Here is a 17,896-nt window from a genome sequence, read left to right on the forward strand (position 1 = left end):
GCTTTACACCTCTCAGTTTGGTGAGGGTTGTTATGCAGCCACAGGTACCTGGAACTTTGATTATCTCATTAAACCCTCAAAATAACCCCACAAGGTAGTTATTATCATAATCTCCATGAGAAAATGAGGCCCAAGACTTACCCAAAGCTACACGATAAGCTGCAGAGCGGGGGTCACAACCCATCTTTAAAGATTTCACTTTTCCTTTTTCTCCCCAAAGCCCCCCGGTACATAGTTGTATATTTTAGTTGTGGGTCCTTCTAGCTGTGGCATGTGGGACCCCACCTCAGCATGGCCTGATGAGCAGTGCCATGTCACGCCCAGGATCCAAACCGGCAAAACCCTGGGCTGCCGAAACAGAACGCACGAACTTAACCACTCAGCCACGGGGCCGGCCCAGAACCCACCTTTAACCACCACCTGAAACTACTTCTAACATCGAATCCTCCAACTACTTTAGGGCACGAGGCTCTGTTCTTTAACGCGTGAGAGAGGCCCACTTTATCGAGACCCGGCCTGCCCCTCAAGACAGTCTCATGGACCACTCAGGAAAGGAGGGGACTCTGGTGACTTCTGCTAGATGGCGTGACCGGTGCTGTGGTGGGAAGTGTCCAACCCACTGGGATGGGTCCTGGGGCCTGTTTTAATCAACATCCTTCTTGATGATACCAATAAAAGGAAATCCAAAAACTGGTGCATCAATTCGATAGAAATGCAAATAGAATTCACAAATACCTGAGAAATCATCTGTCAAAATTACTCCACCAGAAGTGAGTAAATCTGGTGGAACCAAGTTCAAGGCTGCATCTAATTCCATGCTAACTTCCTACTTACACACAAAGAGTGGGGAAAGGTAGAAGAGGCCTAGAGACTGGAACCCAGAGAACTCATAGCTGACCCAAAGCTGGTTCAGAGGCAGCAGAGAAGTCCCTTCGTGAACAAGCAAGCTGGGTGCTGGGTATCACGGGCCATCCTCTGATGAACGCACATCCAGTTATTGCCCTCCTGGTGTTCACAAATAGGTGCAGCCCCTGCCCACAGTATAGCAAGGTTGCTCTCTGTAACCAAAAGAACATAGCAGGTCACCTTCAAGATTCGGTTAGGAGAGACCATGGGCCTTCAGTCTTGGGCGCTTGGTCTCTCTGTCTCCCTCTCACCTCTCTCTCTGAGGTAAGCCAGCAGTCACGATGCAAGGACACTCAAACTGCCCTATGAAGAAGCCCACATGGCGAGCAAGTGAGATGTCTGGCCGTGGCAGGTGAGTCACTGCAGCCTCCCAACAAAACCTTGCCAGGCATCTCCAGCCCCAGACACCTGCAGCCCCAGCTGCTCCCAGATTCCCGACCCACAGAGACTGGGAGATGATAAGTGTCTGTTGTTCAAGCTGCTAAGTTTGGGGGTGATTTGTTACACAGCAACAGATAACTGATACACCCCCCCGTGGCTGCTGTGTTCCCTCCTGTGTGGTCCAGCACCTGCTCCAGGCTTCGTAGAGCAGAGGCTCCATCAACACTTGTGATTGGATAAACGGTCGGTACAAACAACCCCTCCACTGTAATTGTATGAGTCGGACATGTTCCTGAAGAAGAGGCAACAGGCTAAGTGAAAGAAGCCAGCCACAGAAGACCACACCCCATATGATTCCACTTATACGAAATGTCCAGAACAGGCAAGTCCACAGAGCCAGAAAGTACATGAGTGGTTGCCTAGGGCTGGGGGGGTTGGGCAAAAATGAGGGGTGACTGCTAATGTGTACAGGGTTTCTTTTTGGAGTGATGAAAATGTTCTAAAATCGATTATGGTGACAGTTCACAATTCTATAAATATACTAGAAGCCACTGAATTCTGCACATTAAATGAATTTCATGGTGTATGAATTCTCTCGATAAAGCTTGTTATACTAAAAAAGGAGGAGGAAGAGCTCGGGCAAGGTGACCGGTCTCACGTGGGGAGTGGCCCCCAGGGAGGCTGGCTCCCCGCAGGGCTGGGGAAAGCTGTGGGGTACCGGAAGTGAAGGGGCCTCCCCAGGCCCAGAGCAGAGAACATGGTGCTAAGGTCAAGGGCGGCTGACCAATGCCTCGGGCTCCGCTGGGTGGGGTGCTCGGCACCAGCCTCGCCCACTAGGTAAAGGGGGTTTATGCTAATCTTACAGGGAGGCCCTGGCCGGTCTCAAGCTGCCTGGAGGCCAGCACGCAGAGCCTGGACACGGCCATGACTTCCCATCCTCTACAGACCCTACCACCCCCCCATGACTCAGACCCAGCTCTCCTGGGCAGGCTTTTCCATCTGTCCCAGACAAGGCCCTTCACGCCGAAGGGGAGCCACAAAACCTCAGGTTGCAGCCGACCCAAAGGACTCTGACCTCGTAAATGAGCCAGTCTGACAGTGGGAGAGTCACCAAATGACGCAGGAAAGTCGGTCCTTGCTGAAAGCCCCCAAAAAGGAGCAGCGAATTTAGGACAAAGGATTTAAACAGCATGGAGTAAACTTGAACATGGTGCCTAAGAGGGGGTCAAGACTGCAAACAGAAACAGCTTCAAAGCAGCCTTTGAACAAGTTGTCGGGCAAGCAGGGCTCACGGTGGCCTCAGGGCTGTCGAGATCTTCCCTCCCTCTCCGGCCTTTGAGGTTGGTTTCAGACTCAGAATCTCATAATGCAGAGAAGCCAGCGGTGGGACCCCAACAGCCCTTCAGTGCACCCTAACAGAGCCTGGGGTGAACTTGGGGGACACCCAGGGACCCCATGAAATTATACTCAAAGATGTTCTTGTAGGAGCCTTTTTCTGGGGAGTGGGTCCATGATTTTCAGCAGATTTTCCAAAGGATTTAAAATCTGAACAAGGTCAGGAACCACCAGTGGTGGGATCCTAGGGAGGGCCACAATGGATTCTTTCTCTTCTTCTGGCAAATCTGTATTTTACAAACTTTTCATGACTAGCTGGTATTGATGCTGTACAATTAAAATCGTAGGGCACACATGCACACACACATTTACAAAACAGATAGCACAGATATTAAAACACCCACACGCATCATCTAGAAGATTCCAGCCCATAACACCCAGAAGAAGCAGGTTACCCCACTCTCAAATAATTATCTTTTAAAACTCCAGACCCCACTTCTCCTCTTCTGTTCTGACCCCAAGCTAATCTTTCTCTCACACACACACACCCCTTCAGGGTGGCGATAGAGATGGGTACGCTCACAGGGGTCTCAGCTACTGGTGTTTACTCCATTCTCCTGGGGTCCACTCTGCTGCTGGCTGCCCACCTAGGCACACAGCCCCTGGCCCACTTCCCCACCCGGCCACAGGTTTACATGTCCTCCTTCTTGCCTGCTCTCATGAAACCCCAGGACCGTAAACAACCTGTAGGCATTGGGGACCACACAGAGTGTTCTGAACACCTCGCTCCTCCCTCCATCGTCTGGTCAGTCTCTCCTTGGCAGGTGCCCTCGTGTCACCTCCTTCCACTCCCAGAGCAGGTCTACAGGCCATTTCTGCCCCTGGGAGCCTCTGGGATAAGTTCAGACTGTCCCAGAACAACAGCCTCTTCATCATTTATCAGGCCCGTCTTTGGGGCTACAGCGGGCGGCCCCCATGGCTGAGCCCCCGCCATGGGCTAGCACGTTTTGGGGGCCTTATACACATTTTCTCATTTAATCACCACAGCAAGCCCCTAAGGTGGGCCTTCTAGTTCACAAAGGAGGAAAGTGGGGCTCAAGGAGGTTCCAGCTGCACAGTTGGTGAATGGGAGAGGCAGACTGGAACCCAGCTGGACTCCAGAGCCCTGCTCTTACCACTGTACCACACTGCCTCTCCTGGGTCACTGTCCCGACTCTCCGGGGTCAGTGCCAAGGAACCAGATTTGGGCCATTGGCTAAGAAGACACCAGAGTCCTGTTTCCCTGATTGTGTCACCCACCAGCTTGAGGACCCCTGGGTGGACTTCCCACAAGTTTCCAGAGTTGGGCAAAGAGGCAATTAAGATTTCAGAGACCACGCCCTGCTTCTCTGGATGGGGGCAGAATGGACACCACCCAGGGCAGATTGGGGCCGGACTGGTCCCAGAAGCTCCATCCTCCTGGCACCTCTTGCTGCAGAGGAACAGACCCCACGAAGCCAACTCCACCAGAGATGAAGGACCCGGAAGAACAGAAAGGCTGCCTGGAGCCCAATTCAGCCGTGGGGACAGAGGGGTTGGGGAGCACGCAGCTGGGAGGCCCCTCTGCACAGCCAACTGACTTGCAGGGCCTCAGCCCTGCTCCTACCTGGGGTCCACATTCCCCCACCCCAACCAAACGCTTCCTCCTGGAAACCAAGCAGCCACGTTTGGAGACAGAACAATCCAGGGGTTAGGAGCGGGCTCTGCCACCTCCTAGCTGGGTAACACCTAGGTAAGTTACTGCACCTTTCTGTACTTCAGTTTCCCTTTCTGTAAAACAGGGATCGCAATAGTACTTATAAAAATAAATCAGTATTTTCAGAGCGCCCAGAACACAGCCTAGCACAGAGAGAGTGCTGTTATTATTATTAGACAAAGAGGCAGCAAGCCAGATCAAGGAAGCTGGCCCTTCTGAGTTGACTAACAGCAAAGCTCATTCGTACAAAGGCTGCTGATTAAAAAACAAACTGGTCTGAAACGCCTCCTTCCAGAGCCTGTCCTGCTCATTCGCAGAGTGAGGAGCTGGTGGAGTTTATGGGAGTTCTAAGTCCAGCCCCGCCTCTGGCCCAGGCTCTGCGACTCCTACGTCTCACCTGACCTCTACGCACCAGGATCGGGGTGAACGGTGCTCTCCATCCCTTCTTCAAAATGTCCTGACCAGTGGCCTTAGCATGCTGACCACTCAGGGCCAGCAGGCGACTCCTCGGGTGCCAGATGCCAGGCCCTGGTCTCTGTAGGCCAGCAAGAGTTAGCTGTGCTTGTCCCAAATATGCCCACACCAGTTGCTCACCTTTGTAATTACACTTTGTAGTAAGTGGGTAAGTGGGTGAAATATGGCTGTGAAAGGAAAGAGCTGTTTCCATGAAAACGAAGCTGAATGCTCTAAAAATTCAATAAAGACAAGTCACTAAGACAAACTTTCCATTGAATTAGACAGGGCAAGGCAACTAAAAAGATTCAGAAGAATTATAAAAATTTACAAGGACCATACATTGCAACAGGCCTTATGTAAGAATGATGAACCTATCCAAACAGAAGCTCTCGGCCTTATGTCAGTACATCAGTGAACCAAGGTACATTGATATGTTTTAAGTTAAAATAAAATGTTGAAATCTGAGGGCCAGCCTCCGTGGCCCAGTGGTTAAGTTCGGTGCGCTCTGCTTCAGTGGCCCGGGTTTGGTTCCTGGGGGTGGACCTTCTCTGTTAGTGCCCATGCCGTGCTAGTGACGCACATACTAAAAAATTAAGGAAGACTGCGCAAGATCCTCCCTAAGCTGACATCTGTTGCCAGTCTCCCTCTCTCCTTTTTTTTTCCCCCTCCCCAAAGCCCCAGTGCGTAGCTGTATATTCTGGCTCTAAGTCCTTCTAGTTCTTCTATGTGAGCTGCCACCACAGCATGGCTAATGACAGGTGAGTGGCGTGGTTCCTCGCCAAGGAACCAAACCCGGGCAGCCAGAGTGGAGCGTGCCGAACTTTAACCACTAGGCCACCGGGGCTGGTTCGAGGGGCAGCATTTTAACAATTCTCTCCCCGAACCAAAGTTTCAGTTACTCAACCAACAAATCACAAAGGGTAAAAGGGCTCCTATTAAACTGTGCATTTCGTGTTGCCGTTGCGTCTAATCATTCTTCATTCTATTTTTCCCTAAGGCACGTTTTACAAACTACGGTTGGAGATGCTGTGCTGGAAGGAGCAGAAGCCACAGAGAAAACATAAACATCTTCCCAGAGCATTCATCTGACTCCAACGTTAGGAGGAAATATTCTTCAGAGTAAAATAAACAAGGATTTATCAGGGAAGAGAATGTAAAATTAACGGTAGTGTTAAAAATAAAACTTGAAGCTTCAAAGCAAGGTCACAGTTGGGGTGGGCTGCTGCCGGCTGGGGTTAGACATCCCATCTCTTCTGGCGGGAGGAGCCGGTGGGAAAGTCAGAGAAGCGGTCCATGAGGGTCAAGGTCACTGCCAGCCATCTCCCAACCACTTTCCCACAACCTACAGCAAGAGGGCTCCTGGAACGGCTGCTTCCAGAGCAGCTCGCCCCGTCGGGAGCCCCTGTCTCACTGCGGCAGCTCACAGGTGACAGGGCCAACCCAGAGTCCACTGCCATGGCCAAGGTCACTTGAAGGCAGACCTCACCAGTGAGAGGCTCTTACCTGCCGGGCCAGGCCAGGTGAGCTAGTCCAGGGGCCGCTCCTGCCAACCACCTGGGGGAAGGAAGGAAACGTCCCGGAAAAGACCTCACTGCCACAGTGCTCAGCTCTCATCCCCAAGCTCATTCAGATTTTGAAGGGTTAGGAAAAGCCAAAAAAACCTAGACTTTCCGGCTTTGACACATCTGAGAGGAGAGGCTGATAAGAAAGGACAAAGCAACTCCAACCGTTATCTGTAAAGGGGGCATTTACTGACACAGCCTCCTGCAAGGCACATGGAACATTCGTGGGAGGGTCACGGAGGAATAAACCTTTCCACACCAGCAAACGCCAGTGACCGACGACGAAGACACCTGTCATTTACAGTCCTCTCGCTCCTACAGGGTGGGCCGCAAAGAGTCATTCATCTAATGGCAAAAATAGCAACTTTTTGAGTGCTTGTTCCTCACTACAGTTTTCGCCTTATTTCTGATCTTCACGACAATCCAGTAAAAGAGGTACTGTTATCCCAATTTTCAGGTGAAAACCTGGAGGTTCAGCAACTCGCCAAGTCACCTCCATGTTAAGTGTCAAAGCCAAGATCTGAACATCCATCTAATTCTGACGCTCTTGCTTTTGACACCAACATTAAGCTTCCTTTCCATTCATTCTCGAAACACTGTGCCTTGCTCCCTGCTTCCCCTCAGACCGACGCAGCCTCGCACATCGTAGGAAACTTCCACATACTGGATGTGCTGCTGGTGCATTTCATTTAAAAATAGACCACACTTCATCGCGGGTTTCCAAAATGACAGCAGATGGGCTGTGTTATTCAAATATTCGTCACACTTCACCACAGGGAAAAAACACTCACGACCCGGTGATCCAGCTCCCGGGCCCGGGAACCATCGGAAACAGGAGGTGTGGTCTTGCTCATCCTTTCACTGGCTCTGAACACGAGAAACGTTTTTAATGGAATTTTTTGAGAGGGACAGGTGAAGGGGAAAGTTGGGGGGTTTTGGTGTTTTTTCCCCTAAAAGAAACTTCTCATGAAGCAGTTTATTTGAGCTCAAGCTCCTGGTTTCACTAACTTCCTCCTCAGACCCAGGTCAGCAGCAAAGAGGAAAATGCAGGCATGAAGCACAGATAAACACCGAGCCCTTGACCTCTGCGCCCCTCCCCCGGGGCCACCTGAGAGGAAAGAGGAAGTGCCTTTACTCCAAGGGGCTATCTGGGCAGCAATCCAGGTGGGGCCAGGCCACTGGGGCCCTGCCCCTGAAACGCACGCCTCAGTTTCCCAAGCTACATGAAGGAGCATCTGGATGTCGACGTGGGACAGTCACCACAATGAATTCTGGATTCAACCATTAATGAGATTTACCCCCATCTCCACGAGACAGTGGCTGCAGGACTTCAGGGGCGCAGGGTCCTGGAGAAACAGCCCTGTCGGGGCCTGGAGATGCCCTGCAGCCCGTCACAGCCCCTCCACCGCTCAGCAAGGCGAGCTCCACCTGGCAAAGGTTCATTTGCTGGCCCCGGGTGGACTCAGACCCAAATCCAGCCAGCCAAGGACACGGTCCATTTCGACAGAGAGGGCTCTCGGCTCCCTTCTAGGATTTTCTACCTTTATAGCAGAAAAATCGACGTCTGCGCTTAACCCAAATCCCTTTGGTTTAAGTGTAAACCGTCTCTCTTGGCTGAAACAAGATGAATCTTGAGGGGGAATGGTTAAATTAAAATAATGATAATGACAATAACGGCTAATATTTACTGAGTATCAACTATGTGCTAGGTGATGTTCGTTATCTGGTTTATCTCATTTAATCCTTAAGACAACCCTAAGAATAGGTCCCATTAGCTTCTTTTTACAGCAGAGGAAATCAAGGATCAGAGAAGGTAAGTAATCTATTCAAGGTCACACTGCAGGGAAGTGGGGAAGTTACAGTTTGAACCTGAATCCGTCCAATTGCAGATTTCTGGGGTTTAACCACTGCATTACACTCCAGCTAACCTCCTGCTAGACATACAGCTAGCAACGAGAAAGAAACTATTTAACCTCATTAGCAATGAAAGGAACACATTTAACATAATTACCTTTTAGGCCTATTAGTAAAACATTTTTTTCAATATTATTCAATGTTGGCAAGAGTGCCGTGAAACTATTATAGATCACTGGGATAAACTGGTCCCATCTTTCTTAGAATATCATTTAGCTCCAAGCACCATAAAAATGGTTGATGCCTTTGATGCAATAAGTCTTGATTATGAGAAAAATCATTTGCCTGAAAATATCCATTACAGTATTTTGGGAGTGGGGGGTGTGTATGTGCCTGGAAGAAACGTAAATGTCCCACAATGGAGGATCCTTGAGAAAATGAGGTGTCCCGGCTTTGGGACACTTATACTGCTACTAAAAGTGGTGGCTAGGTTATGAAACAATGTGGAAGAATGCTGATGTGACAATGCTATGTGAAAAAAGCAAATCATAAAAGCACAAGGCTCGCTCCTCAAAAAATTAAGCACAGAGGGGCTGGCCCCGTGGCTGAGTGGTTAAGTTCGCGCGCTCCGCTGCAGGCGGCCCAGTGTTTCGTTGGTTCGAATCCTGGGCGCGGACATGGCACTGCTCATCAAACCACGCTGAGGCGGCGTCCCACATGCCACAACTAGAAGGACCCACAATGAAGAATATACAACTATGTACCGGGGGGCTTTGGGGAGAAAAAGGAAAAAAATTAAATCTTTAAAAAAAAAAATTAAGCACAGAATTATCATATGGTCCAGCAATTACACTTCTGGGTATACCCACAAAAGAATGCAAAGCAGGGACATGAACTGCTATTGGTACATGCATGTTTGTCACAGCATTGTTCATAACAGTGAGAAGGTGGGAGCAACCCAAGTGTCCATCGACAGATGACAGGATAAGCAAATGCGGGAGATCCACACAACAGAATATTACTCAAACTTAAAAAGGAAGGAAATTTTGATGTATGTTACAAGGTGGGTCAACCTTGAGGATATGATGCTAAGTAAAATAAGCCAATCGCAAAAGGACAAATACTGTGTGATTCCCCTTATGTAAGGCCCGGAGAGTAGTCACATTTACAGAGACAGAAGACAGCAGCCAGGGGCTGGGAGGAGAGTGACTGTTTAATGGGTAGAGTTTCAATTTTGCTAGATGCAAAAGTTCTAGAGATGGGTGGTGGTGATGTGAAAATGTACTAAATGCCATAGAACCGTATACTTAAAAATGGTCAAAACGGTAAATTTTATGTATATTTTACGACAATCAAAATGCAAAAATTAAGATAAAAAGTCTCATGCCTAGTAGTTACACCTAAATTAAAAACGCACATATAGAGCCAGCTTTGATAGCCTAGTGGTTAAAGTTCAGCGCCCTCCGCTTCAGCAGCCCAGGTTCGTTTCCTGGTTGCAGAACCACACCGCTTGTCTATCAGCAGCCATGCTGTGGCAGTGGCTCACACAGAAGAACCAGAAGGACTTACAACTAGGATATACAACTATGTACTGGGGCTGTGGGGAGGCAATAAATAAATAAATTCAAAATGCACATATAAACATGGAAAAGATACCCAAACTGGCAGTGGCTATGCTGGGATAGTAGATAATCAATTTCTTATGCATCACCCACTCTATACCAGCTCCTTCACAGACGCTGTGTGTTTTGCTGTGTGCCTGGCACTTTCCACCGGACGATATATGAAATCTTAAAGACTGCCAGTAGGTATTGTTATTCCAATGTTACAGTTGGGGATTCTGACCTCAGAAGGGTTAAGCGATTTGCCAAAGGTCACCAAGCAGAGAAAAAGCGGTTGAGATGAAATCCTAGTCTGGCCTACCCCAAGGAGAGTACTTTTTCTTCCATGTGGCAATGCCCCCTCACCACCTCATGCCTTGCCCCACCCCACCCACACATAAATGACATTTTTTTTTTTTAAGATTTTATTTTATTTTTTTCCTTTTTCTCCCCAAAGCCCCCCAGTACATAGTTGTATATTCTTCGTTGTGGGTCCTTCTAGTTGTGGCATGTGGGACGCTGCCTCAGCGTGGTTTGATGAGCAGTGCCGTGTCCGCACCCAGGATTCAAACCAACGAAACACTGGGCCACCTGCAGCGGAGCGCGCAAACTTAACCACTCGGCCACGGGGCCAGCCCCCACACATAAATGACTTTTAAAGTTTCAATAACAGAGCTATGATCTTGCTTCCATATTGATGAGAAAGCATTTCTCCCAGATTTCATAACAAAAGCAAAATAGCAATGCTCCCCTCCCCACCCCCTCCCCCAACCGGGGAGGGGGCAGCAGGAGAGGGGCCCTGCCCCTCCAGAGAGCCTGGAGCACCTCCCCCAATCGCAAACCCCAGGTCCTCAGCCTTCCCCCTCCTACAAGCATCAATGACTGGCGAGCTCCCCAAATCCTTTCCAGCACCACCAGCCCCATCCCACAACGGTGGCCCCTCAAGAGGAGGACATGGGACACAGCAGCAAAACTGAGTCTGCCTGCTCAACAGAGGAAACTCCAAAATACGCGGCTCCAATACGTGGCTCCAGACGGAGGAGAGGAGCCCTGGCTGGGAGGGGCCCTGAGCAGAGAAGGGGCAGTCCTTGCAGAGAAGGAGGGAGAGGTTAGGAAGGGAGAGAGAAAAGGAGGAGGGCCAAAGCGTCTCTGCAAGTGAAGTAGTAGGCACAGGCTGTTTCTCCAGAGCTCCAGAAGTTTCATCATCTGTTATTGGGATCCTGGGGAACAGGGGGCTGCTACTAGCGGAGCTGACTACTAAGGGGACTGCCAGGTCACAAAGTTGGGGAAAGGGAAGCAGGTGGGAAGAGAGGGACAATGGGACGAAATCCTTGCCTAATGTCACCCAGGGGAAAGTAGCAGCACAGGGCCCAGAAGCCTGGAGCATTTGGTTCCCTGAAAAAAAACAACTGAGCTCAACACCTTCCCCAGAAAACACACTCCCGCCCGTCTGTGGCAAGCTGAACAGGGGTCCCCAAAAAGATATGTCCGTGTCTCAACCCCTGGAACCTGTGAATTATTTGGAAAAATAATTATGGGGGAAAAGGGTCTTTGCAGATGTAATTAAGGATCTTGAGATGAGTTCATCCAGGATTATTCGGGTGGGTCCTAAATCCAACGACAAGTGTTCTTCTAACAGACAGAAGAGGAGACACAGACCCAGGGAGAAGGCTGGGTGAAGACGGGGGCGGAGATGGGAGTGGTGCTGCCACAGCCGAGGAAGGGCCGGAGCCAAGGCCCCTGGAGGGAGCAAGGCTCTGCTGACGCCTTGATTTTGAACTTCTGGGTTTCCGAAACGAGAGAGAATAAATTTCTGTTGTTTTAAGCCACAAAATGTGTGGTAATTTGTTACAGCAGCCACAGGAAGCGAACAGTGTCCCCCCCAGGACAGAACCTCCAACCCAGGGCAGCTCCCTCCCCTTCTGGGCCTGCTCCTCTCCCCCCTCCCAGCCCCCTCCGCCCACTGTCACTCTTGGCATTGTCTCTAAGTGGAAAGCAATTTCCCCCAGTGTAAGTGAAACAAGCTACTGACATGCCACTTTACAAACACCACGCCCATCACTCAGTCACTCTCCCTCTGGGCGGCCTAGGAAAGCACCCATTCCTAGGAGGAGCCCTGACCCTCCTCCCAGGGGTGAGGGTGCCACTCCCGGGGAGGGAGGGGGTTCTCATGGAGCCAGGAGAGCCGGAGAACTTGCACAGCGCCCACCTCAGACCACGGGGACTGTGCTGGCCCTCGGGGAAAGGGGAAGGGCCATAGTTTGGTGTGACCCACAGAAAGTCATAGTGTTTGTCTGCAAGGAAAGAGCGAGGAGGGAGGTTCCCAGGTTTTGTGTTTTTTTCTTCCATCTTGAAACTGGCAGCATTTCTGATATGATTGCGGGGGATTTCCACCAACGAAATTAAAGAAAATTCAGTTTTAGCATTAACTGCAAGGAGAGAGGAGTTTTGCAACCTTTGTCATTTGTGAAACACCGGCGCTGGCACAAAGATGAGAATGTTCCCCTCCCTCCCAAACCAGTCAGGCTCCTGCCATCCTCCAGCTGGCGGTCAATTACCACATTTGCCTGACATGGGACAGGACGGCACCCCGGATCCTCCTGGAGCACTTCCCTCTGGAACTGCCCCTCCAGCAGTTTTGCTGGGAAACGTGTTTGTCCCCTGGGGAGTGGCCAAAAGAGCTTTTCTGAGGACCCACGGTAAGGAAACATTTGGTGGGGCCCCAAGCCCCACCATCAGACCCACAGAAGCAGCTGCCTCTGCGAGGGAGGGAACTGGTCTCTAAACAAAAATGGTTTTGAAAAATAAGCCAGCCAAAGAGGAATTGCTTCATAAGTTGCACATTCACTTCTCCCTTTAACTGTGCAATTGAAGAAAAACAAGGTGAAGCAGGAACTGACCCCTGACCCCCCATTCACCCCCCCCCCCAAGACTCCCGCCACACCGCAGTGCCGCTAAGCATTGAAGCTCCCGGGGTCTAAGGCTCCTCTCTATTTGTTATTTGTGGGCTGTCTGTGTCTTCTAAGCGCCCCCTCCCCAGAGGCTGGTACCTTCCCAGCCTGCCTGCCTTGTTCTTAGCGCAGCCCCTGCCCCCAGGAGGATCTCAGTAAATACTTACTAAACACAGCAAAGCAGGAGAAAGGATGGAGCCCACAGCACAGTGCAAAGATAAGCTTTATGCACCCTTTCTGGGCAGGGACTCAGGCTGCAGAAATGCAGCTTGTCCTAACTGCAAGGGAGATCAGGGTGGCCAGGAGCACCTTTAGGACACTTGCCCTAATTCTAGAAACATCTATATTCGCAGAGTGGCCAGTGCTGTTTCTAAACATGGGTGGAGAAGGTGGGAGACTGGGGCTCAGAAAGAGGTAATATTGGCTGTCTTTAGAGGTGGCAACTGCCAATTAGGTTTTAAGAGCACTCCCTTACACACCCCCACCGGCTGCACCCCAGACTGTCTGCCATTACTTGGAGAAGTTTGTGAAGCATTGAAAGACAATCACCCTCATGTGTGCTAGGCAATGTTCTCACGAGCCAGATTGATGGGATCCTGAAGACAAGAAATCAAACCGCAGCAGAGCAGAGAAATGCTAAGCATTTGGCAATTTCTGCTCTAGAGAAAGCAGAAGAGAAAGTTCTGTTCCTATCTCCTTGTGTCCGGTGGCAGCCTCGTAAATAAGAATCTCATCTCCACTGATCACATGAATCAAACCTGGCGGTTAGTGGTCCCAGCGGGTTTTACATGCGAGTATCAGGGTGGTACCTAGAAGCCTCTGGGAAAGGACACCCCAAGTCTCCCCACCGTCACACGAGAGAACTATTAGGAAACATTCTCCTTAATCTGCAAGCAACAGCACCCCCAGATGACTAAGGGCTTTGGCGTCTGAAGGAGCCTGGACTCTGGATCAGCTACTTAGAAGCTGTGTGGGTCGGCAAGTTATTTAACTCTTTCCTCCCCTGGAAAATGGAGACATCATTCAGCTCCTACAGTTGTTTAACTGAAAACACAGACGTAAAAACCATCAATTCTTGCGGGGGGGGGGGGGGGAGTCCCTATGGTACCCTTCACTTGACAGGAACACCGGGGCACTCCAGCGGTGTCCAGCGCTCCCGCAAGCCAGCAGTGGGGTTAGTCCTCAGTTGCAAAGTCCCTTTGGAGCCCTGAACTTCCCCTCGGAGACTCCTGAGAGAGGAACCGCCTCCCCCCAGGAAGGCGCACCCGTCCCCCACGCGCGCGCCTGTGCAGGACACTTCTGAGGGTGGCGCCAAGGGGGCTTCTTGAAGCCCCACTTGATAGTGTGTAGGTTCTCGAGACCCGCGGCTCCCTCCAGGGGCACCTGAACGAATGAAAGCTGCTCCATCGGCCGAGGACGCCCGAGAGCTCCTTCGGCAGGCTGGGCAGATGCCCAGGGTGCCGCGCGAGGACCTGGTACGTGAGTCTGCTGCCCTCGACCCCGGAAATCCCATCTCCCCCGTCTCGCCTCCGGAGCGCGCCTGTCGGGGCCTGCCACCAGTCCCCCCGCCTCTTTGGACCTCCATCTCCCCACCAGGGCCGAGCGCAGCCGGCTACGCGGTAACCCCGTCCTGATCCCCACGCAAGGTGTCCCTGTTCCCCTGTCCTGGGTTTCAAAGAAAGAGGTGCAGAGGGGGAAGCCTAAATAAAAACAGGAAACTCGATTTAAAAAAAAAAAAAAAAAAAAAAAAGCCTCATTCAGGCTGAATTACGGGCAAGAGTATTAAAAAGAAGAAAGAAAAAGAGTCCGGAAATGCAAAGCTGGAGGCGGTTTTGCCGCCGTAACCCTGGCTCAGCCGCAGATCCGGGGGCTGAGCTCTGCGCGCCGCTGCAGTAAACACGCGGCAGTAACGCCGGCGGCCCGAGTCCCGACGGGGCGGGGCGGAAAGGGACCGGGCGGCACGGCTGAGCGCCCGGCACAGCTCCACGCCGGCCCCTCTCTAGCCCGGGTCGCCCTCGCCATGGCTGCGGAGGGCGAGCGGGACCAAGGCGCCGGGCTGATGTGCGCGCCCTTCTCCCCCGCGCCTTGGCGGGGCCCTGGGGGGCGGCACCGCTAGTGGGAGCGCACCTCGAACCCCGCTGTGCAGCCGGGGAGCCCCCTGGTCCCGCCTGCTTGCCCTCAGGGCAGGGCACACGCGGCTGAACACTTCCGGACCCCCAGCGCCTCGGCGGGTGCAGGCGTGGCCGCTCCGCCGCTGGGAGCGCAGCCCGGACCCCGCCGACGGGTCGGGGAGCTCCCCCGTCCCGCTGCGCAGGGCAAGCCGTACAGGCGCAGGGGAGCTGTGCGCGCCCCTCTCGGCGGGCGTACAGAGGGCGGCCCGGCCCCGAGCGCAGCCTCGGCCCAGGTCCCGGCGGCCCGCCCGGTGGGCGCCCCTGGCCGGGCTCGCTAGACACGGGGACCCGCACTGGACCAGGGCGCACGGGCTCTAGGCGCCGGGAGACGCCCGCGGGCCAGCCCCGCGGCGCCCCGAGGCCCCTCGACGTCCCTGGCCCCGGTCCTCTTCCCCACCTCCCCAGACGCAGCCAGAGCGAGCGCTTACCGGTCCCGGCGCGGCTGGCAGCGGCTCGGGCGGCTCGGGCGCTCGGCCCGGCGGCCGCTTGGAGTGAGGGCGCTGGGCGCGAGTGAGGCTCGAGGGAGGGAGGCGGGGCGCGGTGGGGCGCCCCGCCTGCTGACAGCCCGCACACTCCACTTCCCACTTTGTTTCCTTTTTACTTGCAACAGGAAAAACAACAGGTCCTCTGCCGCCTCGTCTGCCCGCCCCCCGCGTCCCCCCAAACCCCAAATCCCCACCCCGTCTGCGGCTGGAGGGGCATCATCCCAGGTGCCTCTGGGGGCTGCACCTTGCCCTTCTTCAAAACAAATTTTCTTTTTATACAAAAGAAAACAACCAAATAAAGGTCCTAAGAGCCCATAAAACCCCCACGCTTTCCACATTCACACACCAAAGAATTTGACGGTGGCCAGAGAAAAGCTGGCGGGCGGGAGAGGGAGGGAGAGGCGGGAACTGCAGCCCTAGACACCCGGGGAGCGTCGCCAGCGCCAAGCGCGAGGTAACTGGGCGTTAGGGAGAGTAAGTGAGGCCCGAGTCGTCGGCTTTGAGCTCAAAGTCGCGCCAGGCTCCGCCCTAGAAGGAAAGCGTGGCCTCCAGGCTTTGGTGGTCAAGAGCATGGGGGTGAGGGAGTAGCCACCCCCAAGACTACAGTAGTGGTTTCAAATCCTTCTAGGATGTGATGGGGGATGACTAAGCCCATCAATTGCTCAGTCAAAGAATGACTTACAGGACCCTCCCCAACCGGGTCTGGGAGGTGAAGCACCTGTTTTGTTCCATCGGACACATGAGGAAACTGAGGCTTGGAGAGGGGCTTTTTCTATCCAAGAGATGCCCTGGCCTCCCAGGACCAGCTTGGGTCCAGTGATGGCTGCAGCAAGGCTGCAATGGGTTCTGCAAAAACAGAAACTGTTCTGTTTCTAGCCAGGAAAGGGGCGAGACTTTGGGCAAGACGAGTGGATTGTTGAGTGGTGCCAGTTTTCTAAGATCTGGGCTGCAGGCTCTGGGCTTTCAGCTGGATACTGTGGAGGAGCTAGGAGGGATCATGGGTCCCTCTGGTGAAGAATGTTGGGTCTGTCCCCAGGCGTGTACCCTAACACCCTTCCCACCGGAAAATCTGAGGCTCACAGCCTCACTCCCACCCCAGGCCCAGATCACTGGTCCTCGACAGAGGTCTCCAGCCCACTCTGGGGAGATACTGCCAAAAGCCGGAAGAGAAATGAGAAATAAACATCTCAGGGAGAAAATCTGCTGGCAGGATAAGCAGCCTGCCCCGAGATTTCCGAACACCTGTCTTCGCTTTTGCATTACTCCCTGGTTTTCAGTTCCTTGTAAGAAACCGTCAGATGGGGAATGCTTTTGCAGCGTGCAAAAGAACCCTTCATTGAATATGTTTTTGCCGACAACCATTCAAATCACGCTTTGTGATAAGCAAGACGTGCTGAGGGTTCAAATGTCCTTCACACGTTGTGGTCTCTGATCCCTACAACAGCCTCCCAAGAGAAGTCTTATCAGCCCCACTTTACAGATAAGAAAAGTGAGGCTCAGGAAGGTTGAATCATTTTGGGGACCTCACACTAAGTGTCGAACTGCTTCCAGATCCTCCTTTGACTGTTCCGTGCTGCTTCTGCCCCCGTCTAAGAAGTTTCACTTTCCAGAAAACCCCATACACTTCCTTTCTGAGACCACACCATGAGACTTATCCCGCTCTTTTGCCTGGGAGGCCAGGAAGCTCCGGCTGGCTTTAACATCAAGTACAGTCAGCATTGTCCCTCAAGTTCCCGATAGACTTGGCTTCTGCCTTCCTCTCTGGTTTCTGATCTCTCGTTCTTACTTTATTTTTAACTGTTGTCACGTGTGTTTTGGAGGAAGCTACTTCAAGTTCCCTTTGAATTTTAGATAAAATGGACCAGCCACGGTGGAGAATTTGTGGCCGTCCTAGAAGAAAAGTAGCATCTTAGGTGTAAGGAAGTCAACCCATGTTACTCACGTGACCTCCTGACTGGGATCCTTTGGCCCCATTTTATGGAAGGAGAGACTGGTCGGCAGAGACCAGGCCTGGGTGGGCAGAAGGCACACTGCAGGTCACCAGGGGAGCGTGCACAGCCCTCCAGGCCCGCCTCCTGCTGTGCCTGCCACCCTCTCCTGCAGAACTTCCCCTCCCAGGCCAGCCAGCCTCCGTAGCTTCTCACAGATGCAGTAAGCATCTTCGCTCTGTTCCACCTTGAACGGCCTCACCACCGACACCCACACATGCCCACAAGCAGGGTTATCTCAGGGCAGCCAAAGCCAAGCTGAGCACCAGGGCGCAGGGGTGCAAGTGTGAGGAACCCACTTCCTCAGCCCTTCTACGAAGGCCTCCAGACACCTGCCTCCATGCCCCATCCTGGCAGGAAGCCCTGTTTGCTGTGGGTCCTTCCCTTCCAGGCAGGGCAAAATTATCCAGCTCAAACTCTTGCCTTTTTGCCTTGGCCAAGAAAAGTGTGGCGAAGCTTTGCAGTTAAAAG

At 52.5% G+C, this 17,896-nt stretch overlaps 1 protein-coding gene across 9 annotated transcripts in view; it reads right to left on the reverse strand.

Moving 5' to 3' along the window:
- The window catches only part of PIK3CD (phosphatidylinositol-4,5-bisphosphate 3-kinase catalytic subunit delta), a 53,734-nt gene extending 36,214 nt beyond the window's left edge, over positions 1-17,520 (reverse strand). For 3 of the 9 annotated variants that reach the window (XR_011436557.1, XM_023635834.2, XM_023635833.2), the window contains exon 1: positions 15,381-15,520. The gene's annotated coding sequence lies outside the window, so the exon portion shown is untranslated. Of the gene's footprint in view, positions 1-15,380; positions 15,914-17,379 lie in introns of those variants that run through there. The other 6 variants (XM_070260985.1, XM_070260982.1, XM_023635832.2 and 3 more) reach the window with 3 other exon arrangements.
- Positions 17,521-17,896: the final 376 nt, after the last annotated feature.

This window comes from Equus caballus, chromosome 2 (assembly GCF_041296265.1).
Source record: "Equus caballus isolate H_3958 breed thoroughbred chromosome 2, TB-T2T, whole genome shotgun sequence".
Classification (NCBI taxonomy): Eukaryota; Metazoa; Chordata; class Mammalia; order Perissodactyla; family Equidae; genus Equus; species Equus caballus.